The 6,449-nt window shown below is 37.3% G+C and overlaps 1 long non-coding RNA gene across 1 annotated transcript in view; it reads right to left on the bottom strand.

Annotated features, from left to right (window-relative positions):
* The window catches only part of LOC108364203 (uncharacterized), a 15,468-nt gene extending 12,604 nt beyond the window's left edge, over positions 1–2,864 (bottom strand). Inside the window, exon 1 of the long non-coding RNA XR_001847722.1 lies at positions 2,287–2,864. This is a non-coding gene — a long non-coding RNA (uncharacterized LOC108364203). The remainder of the gene's footprint in view (positions 1–2,286) is intronic.
* Between the last annotated feature and the right edge of the window lie 3,585 nt (positions 2,865–6,449).

Here is a 6,449-nt window from a genome sequence, read left to right as displayed (position 1 = left end):
ATCTGGTGGTGTGATAATCACAACCGGATATTTTTGGAAAAAATTGAAAATGCTGTTTTCTCAATTTGAAAAAAACGATAATTTCGCAAATTCTTAAAACGTATTCTACCTTTTTAATTTTTGACCTCATATTCAGATTGTGTAGGTTATTTTACATGGCAAATGACTATAAAATTCACGACTTTCAACTATTTTGTTAGAAATTTTTTTCCCAGAGTGCATATGGTTTTCTAAATTTTCAAATGCAACGCGCAAGTACTTAGAGTTATCATATTCGAATAAAATTTTGCACTGCTTATTTTTAGACCAAAAGACATCTTTTTGAGCCCGGCAAACTGTATATTTAAAAAAATAGTTAAAATAACGAACAGTCTAGTGTGTATACAGGGAACTACATTTTTGTGGTTGCTGGGAAGGTTTTTGGAGCGTATTTAGAAGCGAAAATTTATAAGTTTGTCATATATTTTACTTTTGAATAATTTGANTTATATAATTTGTTGGTTAAGTTTTCGTATAAACGATGAATAAGATAGCAAAATAGCATCAAACTTGGTGCTGTCAGACTGGCATTTTGAATAATAAAAGCAGATTTTTAATTCGGAGTTTTCACTTAGTAGAATTCTCCTTTTTGTGTTGGCGTAGAAGAGGGGCTGAACAACTTTTGCAAAGAACAAATTTCTGCGTAGGCGGCCTTCGCCCACACTTAGGGATTATAACTCTCACTAAGTAGAATTCTCCTTTCTGTGTTGCCAAAGAGGGGGGGCTGAACATCANCTGCAAATTTTTTCCTTTATCAACTGAAGTACCTCTTTTAAAACTACCGACGCACCAAGTTTTTTAAATTGAAGTCATTGCGGTGGCACTTCCTTCGGCGAAAAATCGAAGAGGTGCGCAAGCTTTTTGTGAGCGGAGGTATTGAAGTTGAACGAAGTGATTCATCTGTTTATTAACCAATTCCACCACAGCTTATTTTGGAAGTCCCCAGTATGCCTTGAAAATGAACACAAAACGATAATAAAAGAAAAACCTTGAAAGCATTAACTTTTGCTTACAGTGCGCAGTAGGGGAAAATTTTAGTATGCGGACGACAAATTCTAGAAAAAGTGNCCTTCGCCCACACTTAGGGATTATAACTCTCACTAAGTAGAATTCTCCTTTCTGTGTTGNCCACCACAGCTTATTTTGGAAGTCCCCAGTATGCCTTGAAAATGAACACAAAACGATAATAAAAGAAAAACCTTGAAAGCATTAACTTTTGCTTACAGTGCGCAGTAGGGGAAAATTTTAGTATGCGGACGACAAATTCTAGAAAAAGTGNTTCACTTAGTAGAATTCTCCTTTTTGTGTTGGCGTAGAAGAGGGGCTGAACAACTTTTGCAAAGAACAAATTTCTGCGTAGGCGGCCTTCGCCCACACTTAGGGATTATAACTCTCACTAAGTAGAATTCTCCTTTCTGTGTTGCCAAAGAGGGGGGGCTGAACATCACTTGCCGAGGACACCTTTCTGCGTAGGCGGCCTTCGGCCGCACTTAGGTATTATAACCCTCACTACGTAGAATTCTCCTTTCTGTGTTGCCGAAAAAAGGGGGCGGAACACCTTTTGCAGAGAACATCTTCCTGCGTAGGGGGCCTGCGGCCGCACTTAGGGATTATAACCCTCACCACGTAGAATTCTTTCTATTGCATTGTTTTGTACGGTATGGCAACACATCTTATGTGTCAGTTTCCAACCATGTATTATTGTAAATATGGGTTCAATGTAATGTAATTATAAGTTAATAAAAGTTGGATTAAAGTGATTTATAATGTGACCAACTATTTCATAACTCAAAGAAGTACTGCTTAGTTCGGGTTAATTTAACGCCGCGAGCCGATTACGAAATTTCGAATGAGTAGTACAAGGCAACCGACGCCTTTCCTACCCTTTCCTCAATGTTAGGCTTCCACGACAGCCGCCGTTGATCGCCCACCTAGTTACCTGGTTCAGGTAACCTTGAGTCAGATCAAAAAGCGTGTACAGAAATCGACCCTTAACCAAAAGTTCCACATCATCTACATAGGCGATCACCCGACAGCCCACCAGAGCAGGGGAGAGAGAAAACCAGCTTGTGGAGTGCTCCTATTGACTCTGCACTGAGTGAAGACGCTCCCCCACTCCGCCGCGACAGTTCTGTCACGAAGCAAGCTGTAGATAAGCCTTATTAGGTGGGTTTCAATCCCCAGATTATGAATATACTTGACTATTGTCTCTGTAGTGACATTTTTGAAGGCCCCCGCGATATCGACTAAAAGTATGTTCACCTATCAATATTATCTCAATCAAAGCTCGTTTTTTAATCACCCCATTTACATAGGCAAATCTCAGATTATTAGCTTCAAATTTGTCGTGGTTGTTATTCTCAAATCTCAAGGAAAAGTTACGTTTCTTCTCTGTGTGGCGTGATCACGTTTTTCTGCTATAATAAGCAATATACATATATTTGAACTTAACATTTTATTAAAAATATCTTTACAAACCACTTTTCCCTGCTAGCGTCCATTTTTGTTTACTTTTGCATTTGGCATTTCTCCTTTTTTTCGCAAAAACAATCGATAAAACTAGGATGGACACCGAAAAGTTATCAGTTAAATGAGATTATTTAATAATTACAGATTAACAAGGGACGAATTTTATATGGCTAATCTCTTGTTCTAAATACAGATTAGGTGTTAAGGTCCTAGTATAAGGCCCCTACTGCATAATCTTCATTCGTGAAGGCTTCCCCTGACCACTTTACCAATGTGTGCAGGGCGGTATTCGCCGAACTTTTCTTGCAATAATCTCATTGAGCTCTTGAATGACAATCACGAAGAATCGCGTTTGTTATGTACAGGTCTATCAGTCTCTCTAGCGTTTTTAGCGAAAACAAAGAGACTGATAGGCCTAAAATCCCTAGAGAAAACATGAGAGCCTTTTCCGGCCCTCGGGATGAACGCAACACTGACTACCTTCCAAGCTTTGGGGATGTACCCGGTCCTCCCGCAGTTCGCATAAATAGGACCCAACCAATTGCACAACAGCTTCAAAGCCCTTTGCATCTGCGCAGGTATGATGCCATAGGTCCCCGGCGACTTTAATGGTTTGAACGAATTTATCGGCCAGGCCATGTGACGATCGTCCAGAAGATCGGAGAAGTACTGGACCTGGGGGGGATTCTGTAACCAGTTAGCGACAATTTTCGGGTCGCTATCGCACTTTTTGACGCAAAAACATTTATATCATGGTTACAGAATCTCCCTCCTGAAGTACAAAATATTGCAAAGAAGTACATTTGACTGTACTTCGAAGTACGGTTGGTCACATTATTTATATACAATATAAAATAAAATAAAAGTGTGTAAACTATTAGGTAGTGTTATGTGCATTTATATATATGGAAGTATGTTACAAATGCACTCTTTGATAAGGAAATCAAGTGGAACGACTTGAGAAATTTTAACAACAAATAACTTATAAAGAATTATATTGTTTATATTTTTTAGTTATACATGTGTTAGAGGATACCTCCCTTAACATCCTGACCAAGTTTCATTTGTTAATTCCACCTGGTTTTCTTAAAACAAAAGGTGCGGCTGAATACTAAAGCCCACTCCGCAGTAGCTGTAGAGGATTGGAATTATCCTTTAAATGTTGCCTGATTGAGGCCGCGTTCATGCGAGAAGTGCAAACAAATAATTGTGCTGAACTTAGCTTTATTGCTGACCTTTATTTAACTCTTTATTTTAATAATTTAATTTTACTCGCACAGCTTGTTTACAGCCACTTGCTGGTTGCCGCATTGTCAAATTTCGATTATCGATAACTCTACAGCAACTGACGATAGTTACCGTTCGTAATAGCCCAGTTATGCATACTTAGCTTTACATGAGAGTTGTCACATAAGAATTTGTTAAACGGCCTTGCGTGTAAGCGGTGACCCAACGCATAACATGTAGAATTCTGTTGGGTTTTGATTTTTACGTAAAAATAGTATAGTAGTGCCAGTATGCATAACTGAGCTATAAGACATTTTCTTTCCAGTTGCGTTGCTAGCTGACAACCGAACGGTGGTTGCGTTGCTTTCCGTAATCGACCCACAAGAATCACTTTTGGCCACTCCCAGGTGAATGGCATTCAAAAACTTCCCACTGCTGCGCACGGAACTATCCTCCACCGCTCAACGACTATCACAAGAAAATTCAAGATTTTTATAAAATATTTACAGTTGTGAGCAGTCTTTTTTCAAATTTTTTATCTGGTACAGTTGTTTAATACCTATCTTTTTATTCCCCGGAATCTACAAATGAACGTCTGAAAATCACGAGCTTTAGGTCAGATCGCTTAATAAGTTATACCTTAATAAAAAGTAGATTTTATGCGAGTTGCACTAAAAATGTCGTTATTTTCTCGATTTTAGCAAGTAAGTTAGTCATTTAAACTTTTAGTTTTGTTAAGAATAACTATTTACTGATATTTACACATATAAGTAGTATTAACGAAGGTATAGAAGTCGCACTTGGCAGTGCAGCCAACAGATTTTCCCATATAAATTATGCATATCCATACAGTGGTCGAAAGAGTTATAGCCGCATTTTGAAAGTATTAAGATATTATTTTGTTTGTTATTTAATTTGGTTATTTTGTTATATAATATAGTTGATTCTTTAACAAAACCCGTGTAAATCCAGGTTTCAAACCTTGTGCAATATTGAAAATAAATTCAGCAAACTTTCGTAAGCTTTCCAATTAGTGGGTCGATTGCGGATGGCAATCGAACTTCGGTTGGGTNCCGCATTGTCAAATTTCGATTATCGATAACTCTACAGCAACTGACGATAGTTACCGTTCGTAATAGCCCAGTTATGCATACTTAGCTTTACATGAGAGTTGTCACATAAGAATTTGTTAAACGGCCTTGCGTGTAAGCGGTGACCCAACGCATAACATGTAGAATTCTGTTGGGTTTTGATTTTTACGTAAAAATAGTATAGTAGTGCCAGTATGCATAACTGAGCTATAAGACATTTTCTTTCCAGTTGCGTTGCTAGCTGACAACCGAACGGTGGTTGCGTTGCTTTCCGTAATCGACCCACAAGAATCACTTTTGGCCACTCCCAGGTGAATGGCATTCAAAAACTTCCCACTGCTGCGCACGGAACTATCCTCCACCGCTCAACGACTATCACAAGAAAATTCAAGATTTTTATAAAATATTTACAGTTGTGAGCAGTCTTTTTTCAAATTTTTTATCTGGTACAGTTGTTTAATACCTATCTTTTTATTCCCCGGAATCTACAAATGAACGTCTGAAAATCACGAGCTTTAGGTCAGATCGCTTAATAAGTTATACCTTAATAAAAAGTAGATTTTATGCGAGTTGCACTAAAAATGTCGTTATTTTCTCGATTTTAGCAAGTAAGTTAGTCATTTAAACTTTTAGTTTTGTTAAGAATAACTATTTACTGATATTTACACATATAAGTAGTATTAACGAAGGTATAGAAGTCGCACTTGGCAGTGCAGCCAACAGATTTGCCCATATAAATTATGCATATCCATACAGTGGTCGAAAGAGTTATAGCCGCATTTTGAAAGTATTAAGATATTATTTTGTTTGTTATTTAATTTGGTTATTTTGTTATATAATATAGTTGATTCTTTAACAAAACCCGTGTAAATCCAGGTTTCAAACCTTGTGCAATATTGAAAATAAATTCAGCAAACTTTCGTAAGCTTTCCAATTAGTGGGTCGATTGCGGATGGCAATCGAACTTCGGTTGGGTGGCCAGTGGCTGAAATGGTATTACAGATGGCAACTGGGAACTGAGTTGCTATATTGGCAACTGCATTTTTGTGGTTGCCGCGGAAATTTTGATTGAGATAATTTATATATTTTTTCCAATTGTTTCTTCAGCTTATTTACACTCAAGTCTTAGCTGCTGGTCAACTTTATAGAGCTTAACTATAATTTTTATTTCAGTGACATTACCCATCGGCAACCCAACTGAGGTTGCATTGCCATCCATAATCGACCCATGGATTTCCCAGAAATATTCAGAGTACTCAGTTTTCTAGCCCATTGAATTCTATATTGTACTTTATAAGTTTCAAATAACTAAAAACTACGGTTGATTTTTTAGAAATTTTTTGTCAAATTTACTTCTATATAACGAATACACAGATTTATTTTTATATGGAAGAAAACGGTAACATCTTCGACAAGAATTCAGTGGGCTACAAAACTGCATACTGAGAATCTTTCTAGAAAATCTAATTCGAAAAGCTCTAAATTTTTACGAAAGTTTGTGGGATTTTTATACCTGAGCGCACTTGTGCACAAGGGTATTATAACTTTGTTCACATAACGGTTGTTTGTAACAGGCAAAACGAATCGAGATAGATATAGACAAATGTATACATAAATGATCAG

This window comes from Rhagoletis zephyria, unplaced genomic scaffold (assembly GCF_001687245.7).
Source record: "Rhagoletis zephyria isolate East Lansing unplaced genomic scaffold, Rhagoletis_zephyria_1.1 Rzeph_scaffold_00030, whole genome shotgun sequence".
In the NCBI taxonomy this organism is placed as follows: domain Eukaryota; kingdom Metazoa; phylum Arthropoda; class Insecta; order Diptera; family Tephritidae; genus Rhagoletis; species Rhagoletis zephyria.
Note: the sequence above shows the minus strand (reverse complement) of the source record. Positions and strands in the feature narration are given on the sequence as shown.